Source organism: Gopherus flavomarginatus, chromosome 6 (assembly GCF_025201925.1).
Source record: "Gopherus flavomarginatus isolate rGopFla2 chromosome 6, rGopFla2.mat.asm, whole genome shotgun sequence".
NCBI classification, from domain to species: domain Eukaryota; kingdom Metazoa; phylum Chordata; order Testudines; family Testudinidae; genus Gopherus; species Gopherus flavomarginatus.
Window position 1 is genome coordinate 62,152,778 of NC_066622.1, and position 11,684 is coordinate 62,164,461.

An 11,684-nucleotide genomic window follows, 5' to 3' on the forward strand; every position below is an offset into this window, starting at 1 on the left:
TCTTGTCAAAGCCTTTGGGGATGTTTACATTTTTGGGTTAGCATCATTTGGAACTGTAGATTTCTTAAATTAATAATGTGTAGAAAAAAACAGCTAGTCCTCCTCCACACCCCAACAAGCATATCATTCTTCATATTTATATAATTTTAAAAAATGTTTTCTATATCAAAGGAGGAAATGAAAACTTGGCCCCAAATTTAGATTTTGTCTAAGCAAACTTTTACTCAAATTCTAAACCCAACAAAATGTTTTGATAACAACAGAATTTTAAAAATTCACCTACTTTTCCCTTGTCTTCTAACAGTGTGGCTGGGACCAAGTTATTTTTAACCAGTTATTGAAAACCATACTCCAGTCTGAGTATTTGTGACAAGGCTAGTAATGGACCCCAATGTCGAAGACTTGTAACCAGTTTCCATCAGCTTTACCACTGCCTCTAACAATTGGAAAAACTCCTCTGTGTTGAAATGGTAAAAGTTTTACTTAAATATTTGTTCTCTCCTTAAGACAAAATGTGTTTAGTATGTTTCATGTTTTGACACCAAATCTTTCACTTATATGGGTGCTAATTAATTAAAATCTCGATCTTAAAAAAAATATTAAAACCCAAAGAATTCAAGTGTAGTTCTTGTCTGGAAAGTGACTCTTGCTCATAATGACATAGATGAGTTCCATGTTTATTGTCTTTCAGTGACTCCAAATCAGTTTTGCTCAGTTTACAAGTACTGTAAAAAGAATAATTGGTTTTTATTGGTTTAAAAAGGTTAATTGGTTTTACCATGCAAACTCACCTGAGCCCTGAAAGTCAAGCTGGGCATTTCTCATGCATCATCACCAGTTAAAAAAAAAATGCTGCTGCAATTGGCATTTAGGTCCCTATCTTGTAAAGAGAACTGGGCAGGCAGATTCCTGTTTCCTCGTGGTTCTTGTTGCAGGATCAGGGCTGTTGCTGATGTATGAAGGAAAATGGATTCCAGCTCTGGCTTCCAGAACTTTTACTTAGGCTGTAGTCCTAACAGGAGTGAAAACAATTTTTTTGTCCAAAAGTTGCACATCAATAATTAAGAGTATCCAGGAGCAGAGCTGCTGAGTAAAAGTCCATTTTGTTTGCATAGGCTCTTTTCTGACTGTGACAGCACCTCAAATTGATGGTAAGTAAACTCCTCAACATATGACTTTTTCAGAATGCTGCACTGTGTGCAAATCAGCTTCAGGCTTCTTAAAAGTATGCAGCTTGGCATTCCGGATTCCATCCCAAAGCTCTATATAGCCAAACCGCTTAGTGACTGATAACGGCTTTTCTTCCCTTCCTTATGTCATTTTTTAGGTGTGAAAACTTGCGTGTGTACAAGCTGGGCCTCTTTTCAGGTCTTTGGTGGATGTTAGCACTTTTCTGCTGGATCAGTGACAAAGCATTTTGTGAGATCTGGTCTTCATTTAGCTTTCCGTATTTGCACTGTGTGTGGTAAGTACTGTATGTAAACTCTGTTGTTTCATTTAAAGAAAAGAAGCCCTTAATATAGATGTATGCGCATAGGCTGTCTTGTGCATTGAATGTTGTTCCTTTCACCATGATGATCAGCTTTACTAGTAGACTCCCAACCAGTAGTGGTCACACATCCTGTCCACTTGATAGATTCATGTGCCCCTCTGGTCTATTTAGTTTCTGCAGACTCTAACTTCACTTTTAATTAAAACTAAGACTGATTCTCTTTTCATGTTGGTTCTGCCAGACCTCTATTTAGTGAAGAGAGGGGGACAAAGGTGCTTTTAAGCCATCTTTGTGCCTCCCCTATTCTGTGCCCAGCTCTGAGTTTACGTTAGAGTAGTCCTGAGCTTGCTTTAATTTGCACCTGGATGCATTTAACCATAAGTTGCCATGGTGGTATTCCAACAGTGTTTTTTTTCCAGTCATGTCTCCACATGTGGACTGCAGAGGGCGAGTAGTGTAGAACCATTGTGGCAGCTCTGCACTGCATGGGAAATTCCGCAGTAGCCAAATACATTATCTGAGCTGCAGAAGAGGATGGCAACAAAGGAAAATCGGACCCAGAATTGTTACACCGGTGTAAAACAAGAGTAAGTGAGAAGAAGAACAGTTTTCCTCAAACAGTTCAGAATGGAATGACTGTGTCTTTTGGCTAAATTATCTACAGGATGCTAATGAGTATCAGCTTGTGTGGGGTGTAGAGGAGCCTGGTAGCCATTACAAATGTATTTAAAGCGACAAAGAGTCCTGCAGCACCTTATAGACCAACAGAAGTATTGGAGCATAAGCTTTCGTGGGTGAATACCCACTTCGTCAGATGCATGGGAGTCTAATGTCATATAATTGCTACTGTAATATAGAAAGTTTTCCTCCATTTCAAGTGTATATATTCCCAATAAGCATATGATGATGGTTATAAAAATCCCTTTCTATCTCTGGCCTTTAATCTTTTTTCTCCAGATGTGGTAAAGTTTAAGGGTGAGACTTTCAAAAGCATTTGATATTGGCCTAACTGCTCCCACAAAATTGTATGGGAGTTGTACCAATAACGTCAGTGGGAGCAGCGTTCAGCCAATACTGAGCAGTTTTGAAAATCCCACCCTAAACTATTAACACTAAAATTTGGATTAAACTATTAATAAATAAAACAAAAGCCTAGACTCCAGTTGATGAGAGTTAGTTTCTGACTAAAGCCTTTCAAGTAGTAGTTTTATTTGGAAAAGGTAAATGACCACTTAAAACCATATTGAGGGCCTGCATGTCCTTCCAATAAGCAGTGAAGTTTAAAACGTCAATGATTACATTCTTTGAAGGAATGTGTGGTATAATTTTTGCCATTTGTATCAACCTGTCTTGTAAAACATTAGGGACAGTCCAAAGGGGTAGTATCTGAATCCAGTTTAGTTTTAAGGCTGCTGTTTGATTTGACTTCTAGTTAGGCCCATGGTTGAAAGTCACTTGCACTGAAATCTTGCAAGCTGTTTTCACAAGTTTTTAGGACAAAATGATGCAAGGATGGAGTCACTGATTTTCTGAGACTTCTACCATCTTTAACTATTGTGATCAGCTGTTCTTGAGAGAGAGGGTCCTTACGGTTTGAGATCCAAATCCATACCTAAACTGTAGGGGTGGGTCTTCAAGGAATTGGATTTGAGGTTCTGGTTATGGCCTGCCTCTCTAAAATATTTAACTTCTAAGCAATATCTTACTTTGTCACCAATACTAGGCACCAATATGATATAATCTCTACTGTAATATAGAAAGTTTCCCTCCATTTAAAATGTGTTGCTACTTGCAGTGATAAAAGATTAAAAGATGATCCTTAGTCAAACTGAAGTGCTCATACAACATTAGTTTATTCCAGTTTGTTAAATATGCAAATATAATAATTGTTATAGCTGTAATAATTATGCTTTTCCAGTTAGCTGAGGCCTTTATTGCTTTACTTGCGATGAATTTGGGAGTTGTGAATGTTACCCTGATTTGGTCCATATATAGCCAGCCTCAGGGATATTTCTGTTTTAACCTTATTCTAACACCTAACACTTAATTTGGATTAGATGGGAAGTGTGTTGTGTAGTTTTAGGAAGCAAGACACGGTAACTTATGACAAGAGTTTCAGAGCTGTTTGTTGGAACCAGCTCTTCAGTATCACATACTGAGAGCCTGATTCTTTGCTATCTTATATCAGTGTTGGCTCCATTGGCTTCAGTTCAGCAAGAGGAGAACTGGGTCCTGGAACATTAAGCATTCTCTTATACTTGGCGGCTGTGGTCACAGAAATGTACTTTATAACAGTTTTTACTTGAGAATATGCTACTGAGAGATGAAAACCCAGATCCTCTGATATGGAATGGTGCAGCTCTTGTGGAGCAGGGGCAAGTGAGGATGTGCAAAGATCTGCTCCCCCAATGCTGGTCTGGCTGTATGGTGGTCTGGCCCCTTGGTGTAGCTTAAGTCAGCCTCGAAGGATCAGCTAGGTGTAGAGAAGCCTCAGCCAAACCTGTATCCCAACAGCAGGGAGGGGAAGGAGAGTGAAGGAGCCACTCCCTTGGCTCTACACCAGCAGAGAGTTCCCATATACAAGGCTGTACCTCTCTTGGTCAGCTCTGCTAGACTTAGGGCCTGCGGTGAAGTGAATATTGCACACTGGAGGATCTGATACAAATAGTCCTGTAGAAAAACATAGACCATTTCAGCCCAAATGCTGCTGAGTTCTTTACTACAGAAATACAAAGGGAGGAAGCATCCCCAAAGTCTGAAGAAAGTGATATGTCACACTAGATTGATCAACCTTTCCCATTTCAAGAGCCACTGTCTACGTGCCAGAATAAACACATTCCTCTCTTGGAACAAGGTTCTAGAGGAAAGACAAATGTAACACGGTATGAACCAAATCGTACTCTGCCCCAATGAACACATTAGTTTAACTGGAAAAATCATTAGTGACTAAGGGGATGAGAAGACGTGGCCCGATTCTCAACTGCCCTGCACCTTGTGTTATGTCCACCAGTGCAAAGCGCTAGCAAAGCACTAGTGTCAATGCAAAGTGCTGCCACAACACTACTATCAATGACCACATGAGATACAGGGCAGTTGAGAATCAGGCCCCCCCACCCCCATCCTAAAGCCATAAACTCTTTCCCAATCAATGACTCTCAATCTTCTTAAATTACAGTAGGTTTTTTTTCTCTCTCCTTGCAATATATATCATTTAGGCTGAGGGGGAAAAAAACTCTTTTAAGCAGGCTCTGCAGCCAACTTTTTTTTTCACTTTAATGGTCCAATCCTGTTCCCATTAAAATCCAGGGCAGAACACTAATTGGTTTGCAGGAGCAGGGTGTTATTTCCCTATATTTCAGAAGTATAACAAAAGCCATACACAGAGGCCCATATTTTCAACAGAATCCTTTGATTTTTTTTGGGGGGGTGCCCAATTTGAGGCAAATAGGGCTTGATTTTCAGAGGTGTTGGGTGTCTAGAGCACTAAATGAAATCAGTGGGAGCTGCAGAACATTTGACAAATCACATGCTAGGGGTGAGATTTTGTGTGGCCCCTCTAAGAAGTGTAGCAGATAACTCTGAATCTAAGGGGAGGGTGATTAAGGCGACCTTAACCATCTTTGCACTATCCTGATCTTTGGCTGCTCCAGGGACTGAAACGGCCGCCAGAATAACTTAGACCCCCCAGGGCTACGGAAATTATGTTAGACTCCCAGCACTGCCCTATGGGTACAGCCTTACCAAATTCACGGTCCATTTTGGTCAATTTCATGGTCATAGGATTTTAAAAATAGTAAATGTCATTATTTTAGCTATATAAATCTGAAATTTCATGGTGGTGTAATTGTAGGGATCCTGACCCAAAAAGGACCTGTGGGCAGGGTCACAAGGGAAGATTGTGATACTGTTACCCTTACTTCTGTGCTGCTGCAGGTGGTGATGCTGCCTTCAGAGCTGGGCAGCTGGAGAGCAGTGGCTGCTGGCCGGGAGCCCAGCTCTGAAGGCAGAGCTGCCACTAGTAGGGATTGCATGGTATGGTGTTGCCACCCTTACTGCTGCAGAGCTGGGCCCTCAGTCAGAAGCTGCCACTCTCCAGCCGCCCAGCTTTGAAGACAGCAGTGCAGAAGTAAAGGTGGCATGGTATGGTATTGCCACCCCTCTGTTCTGCTGCTGGTGGGGTGCTGCCTCCAGAGCTGGGTACCTGGCCAACAGCCACCACTCTCCAGCCACCCAGCTCTGAAGGCAGCACAAAAGTAAGGGTGGCAATGCCATGACCCCCCCTAAAATAACCTTGTGACTGCCCTGCAACTCCCTTTTGGGTCAGGACCCCCAATTTGAGAAATGCTGGTCTCCTGTGTAAAATCTGTATGGTATAGGGTAAAAGCACACAAAAGACCAGATTGCATGGGGCGAGACCAGATTTCACAGTCTGTGATGCATTTTTCACTGCCGTGAATTTGGTAGGGCCCTACCAATGGGTCACAGCACTACCTGGAATCTCGACAGTACTGCATGTCATGGCCCTGTCCTCCAATTCACCCCTCCCACTCCTGGACCCACCCTCAGTACACCCCCTATGTCAGGGTTTGTGAGAGGATCCTCACAGGGCAGTCTTATGGTTGTCTTGTGCTGAGCCTGCACCGGAGGAAACCTTGCTTAGCTGGAACTGGGGCTTTCAAGCTTCTTTATGCCTGTCCAGTCCATTTTACTCAGTGTAAAGGGGCCAGAGTGGAGGTGAGGATTTCACCTGTAGGTGTGTCAGTATGGGCACCCCAGAACTAGGGTTCACATTTTGCCAATAATGTGTAATAAAAACAAATACAAATCTGCTGTGGAACAAGAAGAAGTAAAATTAGTGATTTAGCAATATAAAGCGAAGATGCTGTCTCATATCAGCAAGCTTCATGTTAGCCTTTAGTTGATAACATAAACCACATTTGTTAACATTGATTGGCGTTAAGATACAGAGTATTTGTTAGTACTCAAAATAACCATGAAAATGCAAATAATTGTGAGCACATCAGAATTATATGTAAAATGGATAGTACATTCCCATAAACTTAAAAATAGGTGTTAAGCATTTGGCTTTTCTGAAACGTATTAAAGCCTGAATAGATAGAAATGAGCATAGAGACCACCCTCATCCTTAAATTAAATTCTGAATTCAGTGATTAGTGTTTTCTACCAAAATGATTTTTGTCCCTCAACATTCTAGGCCAGATCCTCAGTACTTCTTTGAGCAGCTTCAGCACGTGAAAAAGGACCGTGAAGCCAACTTAACTAGTTACTCAGGGAATCCCTGGGTGATATAGAGCCAGTGACAGCTGCATGCTTCTCATCTTTGCACCCCATCCCTAGGGAAAAGAGCATGGGGCCAGTCACTGCACTCTGACTCTACCCAGCTGCTGGAATGGCCCCTTAAGGCTGTGAACAGCTGGGTACAATTAAGAGCAGCACTGAACATCTGGGCTGTTCTAAGCTGTGCTGTGAGTGGGTGTCTGAATAGCACCAGGGAGGCACTAGGATCAGGAAGACTCAAGACTTGTGAATTCTTGAAGACTTGTGCCCCTCTCACATCCCACCATCCTACACTAAGGTCAGCTCTGCCAGACAAGAGGATCAGGCCCTCTGTGTTAAGGTAGCCGGCGGCACATTTCTGCAACTGTGACCAAAGAATGGCACTGGACTTCAGTTTGTAAGCAGAATAGTTTAATTAGAGGCTTGACTCTCCTGTTAACTAGGGACTCATTCCTCTTCAGATTATGTGCAATAACCCCTTTTTTTTTGTAAAGACAAGTTATATTTCCTATCTGTGTACTAGCATAAGCGCCCCCTCCATACACTTTGCAAATAAGTCTTACTGCTGGACAGAATTTGCCCAGAGACAAAAACAGGTGCACCAGCAGGTACTGGCTTAAGGCAACAATGTTTTCAATCTTACAGCTATTTTGTGGATTAATAGATATAAAGTATTTTGACTTCATCTTCTTTGTATAACGTTTCTATCTGAATTCATGCTCAGAGATAACAAGGGGCCAAATTCTGCAGTCCTTAAGTGAGTCAGACTCCCACTGAAATTACTTGGGAGTTCTGTACCCACGCTTAAAGGAAACCTATAGATTACAGGCATGGGCTGTCTTTCTCGGGAGTATAAAGCAGGTAAGCAGCTTGCTAACTTTCTGAAAATTTTGGATCTTCTAGAATCTAAGAATCAGATCATACCTGTGATCACCCCCATTTTCTTCAGTGGAGGTATGTTGATTTATACGAGCTGAGGATCTGGCCCTTCTATCTTTTAGTGTCTGTGAGAAACAAACAATTTTTAAATTAAATCTTTTGTACACAACCTGTTTGTTAGAGGTTACATAATAATGTTTGTTACTCTCTACTATACAATTGCTGTATCCTTTCCCTCCCTCAATACAGTTAGTGAACACTCAGTTGGTGATATTTCTCAGGTATTAAAATAGTTTTACTACCAGCTCTTCATCAGAATGGTGTTTACTTGCTGGAACCTATCATTTTTATATTGCCTGATAAATCCCCAGTTCAGATAGGGTCTTTTTAATACTGTGTACTAAACTGTTGTGTGTATTGTAAGTCATTTTCAGCATTGTTTGTGAGACTCATGATTGCTGAGGTTCTCTCTGCTAGAAATGATGAGAATAAATTCTATTTATGCTTTTGATTAAATAAAATAACAATTTTCAGCATTTGAAGGGCATGCTGTGAAGTCCTGAGCACTGATCTGACAGTTCACTGGGAAGCAGTTTATGGAAATGAGTGGCAATTGAGCGTCTAGTTATCTCAGAAATGAATGAATGCATGTCCATGTCCTCTGGATGTTTTGTTAAACTAACCTCTGGCTTCTGTACTTGTAATATATGTTTATGCAAACAAAGAACATTCCATTGCTGTACAGAAGTCTTTTGCAGAACTTACTGTGTCAGGATGTATTTCACTCGGAATAAGTGCTCTGTCAGCCTTGTTTGACTACTGACTTTTCAAAATGTAGCTTTTAAACTCCTTATAAAATATTAAAATAATTTAATCTCTTCTATCAAGGCCACATGGTTCTTTGCTTTGTTTTAATTGTGAATTGTGGCCTTATGAGCCATAATGAAAACAGAGCTCTCTGAACTTCCAATTAAAACTTTTACCTTTTTTCTGAACTAAGGCCCTGATTCAGGAAAGCACTGCTATCCAGGAAAGCACTAAAGCTTTAAACATGTGCTTAGGTGCTTTCTTGAACTGAGGCCTAAGGTCCTGATCCTGCAGACACTTAAGCACGTGCGTGAATAATCTCTGGTGTGTAAAGTGACTTGAGTGCATGGGATTGGGGCCAAAGAGCCCACTCCAATTCCCATGGGAGGTGAACTGAGCCTTGTGTTTTTAGATTCAGCTAATGTATTGTAAGACTATTATACTTGACTCTAGTTTTTAAGATTGTTGATCAGAACCTTGATCACTTTTGTAGGGGTATTTTCTTTATAAACAAAAATATTATTTTAAGGTATAACTATTTTAATATAAAGACTGTGTGTGTATGTATAAATAAATACAACTTCCTTCGTCTAAAATTGTTAAGCCTTATGGTCTTCAAAGGGTCTGATTTTCAAACCCATGCTAGAGTAATTAACCACTGGAATAATTTACCAAGTGTCATAGTTGATTCTCCATCACAGACAGTTTTTAAATTAAGATTGGATATTTGCTAAAAGTTCTGCTTTAGGAATTATTTTGGGGAAGTTCTATGACCTGTGTTATACAGGAGGTCAGAGTAGATTATCATCATGGTCCCTTCCGGCCTGGGAATCTATGTGCATTTACACAGAGGCAAATGCTTCTCTACTTTTCACAAATATATCCTGGAGGTACACAGGCGTGTCCTAGAGGTAAACAGTCTTCATGCATACATGTTCTTTTAAATGCATATTTAACTTATGCACATATCTGAATGTGTGCAGAAATGTACACCTACTGGGGACTGAAAATCAGACCTAGTGTCTCTAAAAGGGGCAATAAACATAATACCTGTATTTTCTGTTTTACTTGAAGACTATGTATTGAAAGTTTACAGAAAGTGTGTCATTATTCTGCAATATTAAATTACCTTTAGAACAAATACTGTTTGTATCTTTAAATTTCAAATACTTATAATAATGTAAAGGATGGCATATTACAGTCAGTATAGCTTGTACCATCCTGTATTAATATAGCTATAGGGATAAGTTAATGCTGGGTAAAGGGCAATGAAGAAGACTTTTACAGGTGTTTCAGGGGAGAGAGAAACACTAGATTGGTGGTAAGACCGTTAATAAATGAGGCTGGAGATTCCATTACTGATTGAATAGCCTGTTGGACTGATTTTGTTTTTTTATTCTTCTTTAAGAAAGTAAAGAAACATTATGGATAATTAGTGCTTTTGAGTTAAAATAGTAATAATAAAAATAAGTAGGCAAACAAATACTTAGAAAAATAAGTAGTGCACAAATCAGCAAGTCCAGCTGACAAACTCTTTGAGGCCAAAGAGAACTGGGGAAGTAGAATTTGGGGATTGAGTGGGGAAGATTGTGGTACTGATCTTCAAAATAGAAAACAAGCAATTGTCAGACAGTGTTTCCTTACATAGTGAAATAATGGATGTTCATTGGTTTTCTATATCAACCTCCTCTCTGACCTTTTGTTTTACAGACAGACTCTCCTGTGGCTGCTCACAGAGTGACTGGACTGGGATGTTGGGACAGGGAGTGTCCCTGGTTGCTAGCACAAAGATGATCTGAGAGAGAGAGAGAGACAGACAGAGACAGACAGCGAGAGAGAGAGAGAGAGAGAGAGAGTGTGTGGCGGGGGGGAGAGGTCAGTGTGTAGTTTCACAGGAACTCCATGCTATATGGTTGTTTGTTCAGGGCCAACCTGTGTGAGGAAGGGCTTAAAAAGATCCAACAAGAACATTTTGTCATAAGTGTTGGCGAGGCATCAAAATCTCAAGAGTTTCTTAAATAGATCTGACCACTTCCTCTTCACTGTTCTATTTTTTTTTTAAACGTGCTGATGCTATATGCAAAGAACATGAGTAAGTCCCTCTTCCCTTGCATATGGCCTGTAGCATTCCATCCCAACTGGGTCCACCCACCTTACAGATGTCTTGCTGCCTATGGAGCCTAGATTTCCCCACCCCACAAGACGTGACTTTTAGATACAAGCAGGGGATCCCTTATAATTCACCCTTGTTTATTGTGTATGCACTCACTTGCTGACTATTTGCAAAAATGTGAATAATTCAAAGAACGTTATGAATTTTTGCATGAAAGGTTATTCATCCTAGAACTGGTAACATTTACATTATTATTTTAAGAGTTTCAAACATCCAATCAGGATGCGAAAACATCTGATTTTAGGTGAACAATTCCATAGCATGGACAAGGAACAGTCAATATTGTTCTGTGAATAGGTAGGAATAAATTTATTTGTCAGAAATGGAATCTGTTCACAAACAGGAAAAAAGGGCGCTTTGCTGGATAGCTTATTCACATTGTATAATTTCTACACTTCTGTGTAGCTCTATGTATTTCCGTCTGTCTTAAAAAATACACGGAAACCTCTAGTGCCATAAGAGTTCACAGAGCATCCTCTTCATAACAACTGTAGGTCTCTGCAAGCAAACCTATGGTAAAACCCATGTGAAAACCACAAGCCTAGATGTTTCTAAATATGTAGCTCATTCAGAGGCGCAATTGCTGCAGTTATGGTTAGACAAGTGTCAAAGACCGAGTTGCTGGGTTGATTATAAACTACTCTGTCATACAGGGTTGCAGTCATATCTACAGATGTTTTTTCCACATCTCTTTGGCCAGGCAGCAGAATCTTCATCCAACATTAATGGAGCACCTCAGAAGTGGACAATGGGAGAAAGTGAGTGTCAGGTTATAAAACATGTTACCTCTAACAAGAGAAAAATAATAACACTTTATCCCCCCGATTATAAACACACGTTACCTTTGGTTTTATGAACAACTGACTACTCTGAGCGAAATGGTGTTAAACTATTTCCCTCCCATTTTGAGGCTCAGACACACAGTACAAGTATGGATAGTCTGCCCCATTGTACAGGTGTATACAACGGTTCCCCCCTGACTCATTGTTTATATTTATATTTTCCTGCTTGGCCAAACAGCATTCACAGGGATGA